We start from the raw sequence: 2,422 nt of genomic DNA, 5'->3' as shown, positions 1-2,422 counted from the left end.
TGTATTAGCTTGTGTGTGTGTCAGTATGTATGGTAAATGTATTAGTGTGTGTGTATGAGAGAAGGAGGTGAGTCAGTGTGTATGATTAATGTATGTGTGTGTGTTTGTATGTATGAGGGAGAATGTGTTTCAGTGTCTATGATAAATGTATTAGCGTGTGTGTGTGTATGTATGAATGAGAGAGAATGTGTGTCAGTGTCTATGATAACTGTATTAGTGTGTGTTTTTGTGTGGCTGTCTGTATGAGAAATGTGTGTATGAGAGAGGGTGGGGAGTCAGTATGTATGTTAAATGTATTAGTGTCTGTTTGTATGAGAAATGAATGTGTGTGTGTGTTATGTGTGGGCAATAGGGCTTGTGGCAATGTAATGGGGTATGAGGACAGGGAGGTCTTGTTATAAGTGAAATGGGCGGTGAGGACGGGGGGCTGTTATATGTAAAATTGGGGGTGAGGGCAGGGGGGCTTCTATATGTGAAATGGGGTTGAGGGGAGGGGGGCTTGTTATAAGTGAAATGGGGGTGAGGGCAGGGGGGCTGTTGAAAGTTAAATGGGAGTGAGGGCAGGGGGGCTGTTATAAGTGAAATGGGGGTGAGGGCAGGGGGGCTGTTATAAGTGAAATGGGGGTGAGGGCAGGGGGGCTTGTTTTAAGTGAAATGGGGTTGAGGGAAGGGGGGCTTGTTATAAGTGAAATGGGGTTGAGGAGAGGGGGGCTTGTTATAAGTGAAATGGGTTTGAGGGCAGGGGGGCTGTTATAAGTGAAATGGGGGTGAGGGCAGGGGGCTTGTTATAAGTGACATGGGGTTGAGGGGTGGGGGCTTGTGTAATATAATGTGGGTGTAGGTAGGTGGTGGCTAATGTGTGAAATTTTATTTGTGGGGTGATGGCGGGTCAATTTAATTTACCGGTAATAGTGGGGCCTATTAATTTAAGATGAGGTGGCGAGACCTTTAATGCTGGGGTAGTCTGGAGCTATTAATTGAATATGGGGTTAAGTTTGGGCAGGAGGGCTATTTATTAAATGTGAATTATTTATTGCCAGGGATGTTTATGGTAAAAAGGTTATATTTATTAAACTTAAATGCTATTTATTGCTAGGCCTGTTTGGAGGTAGGGAAATAGGTTTATTTATTAAATGCACATACTATTAATTTAATGTCGGGGTTGGTTGAAGGGAAATAGATCTATTTATCAAAAGTGAATACTATTATTTTAATGTTGGGGCTGGAGGGAGGTCTAATTATTATTAAACGTGTGTACTATTGATTTAACGCCGGGGCTGTTTGGAGTTTTCTAAATGTCATGTACTCATTTTTTCCCCAGTTAGGACTCCCAACATTGCAGGATCCAGGCAAGCAGCAACTAAGCTAAAGACACCAGCAGCCACAGGTCAGGAAAGCGACAAGTAAAGGACACACATACTCAGGTACATACAGTAGGCGCACACACATACTGTGCCTCGATTAACATCTATTTGGCCTTTCAACATGATGTAATTTTCAGGCTTTTTTTCCATGGCCACTTTAAGTCCTGCCCCTGTCCTTTTCTATGTAGGTGGAATCCACCCAAGTCCAAAATTTGCTTAGCGCAAATCACCTGCACCTTCAAGAATCGCACACGTCATGACCTTGCGATACTGCCAGCGTACAGGAGCTGAGAGGACCCTGCCCAGCAACCACAGAGAGGAGATGAAGCAGAGGTAAGTCAAATTTACTTTATTTTATTGTAATTTTTTGTTTATTTGTTTTTTTCAAACTTGACAATGTTCCCTTTTTACCTGGGGGGGGGGGGGGGGGGTAGCCTGTTCTTGGCATTATATGAATTGGTGCAGTACTCTGTGGCATAATATTGTTTGGGGGCCTAATTTAGGGCATAATATGATTTGGAGACATTATTGTGTGGCATAATATGATTTGTGGCATAAATTGAACTGGGGCACTACTGTATGTCATAATATGATTTGGGCGCATTACTGTATGTCATAATATGATTTGTGGCATAAATTGAACAATGTGGCATAAATTGAACTGGGGCACTACTGTGTAAACGTTTATTTGTTGGTTCCATTTTGATTAATAATATCTATATAATATAAAATCTCTCTATCTAAATGCACAATTGGCACACCTGGGCTTGACCAGATTTTAGCCAACCCCTGATCTGCAGCAAAGGTAATTCCCATGGAGCCAAGGTTGGGGGTGGCACAGTATATTCTTCTCAATAACGGTAATAATAGTATGCGGATACACAGGTTAATTGTAACTATTCTGAGACAAGGTGCCCCTCTGCTTGTATATGTGTTTTGTGTGTGTTTTAAATTTTTGTCTTTCTTGGAAACATTATTTTTTCATATTTGTCTGTTTCATTATAACAACTACACACCTTCCACTATGTATGCAGTGATTTTAGGGCACTGTCCTTGAA

General features: G+C 41.7%; 1 long non-coding RNA gene across 1 annotated transcript in view; it reads left to right on the top strand.

Moving 5' to 3' along the window:
- Nucleotides 1–1,691, top strand: part of LOC142115242 (uncharacterized) — a 3,262-nt gene extending 1,571 nt beyond the window's left edge. Inside the window, exons 2-3 of the long non-coding RNA XR_012682110.1 lie at nucleotides 1,322–1,424; nucleotides 1,553–1,691. This is a non-coding gene — a long non-coding RNA (uncharacterized LOC142115242). The remainder of the gene's footprint in view (nucleotides 1–1,321; nucleotides 1,425–1,552) is intronic.
- Nucleotides 1,692–2,422: the final 731 nt, after the last annotated feature.

The sequence above is a fragment of the Mixophyes fleayi genome, unplaced genomic scaffold (genome assembly GCF_038048845.1).
Source record: "Mixophyes fleayi isolate aMixFle1 unplaced genomic scaffold, aMixFle1.hap1 Scaffold_157, whole genome shotgun sequence".
Lineage (NCBI taxonomy): Eukaryota > Metazoa > Chordata > Amphibia > Anura > Limnodynastidae > Mixophyes > Mixophyes fleayi.
This window is presented reverse-complemented; position numbering and strand designations above follow the sequence as displayed.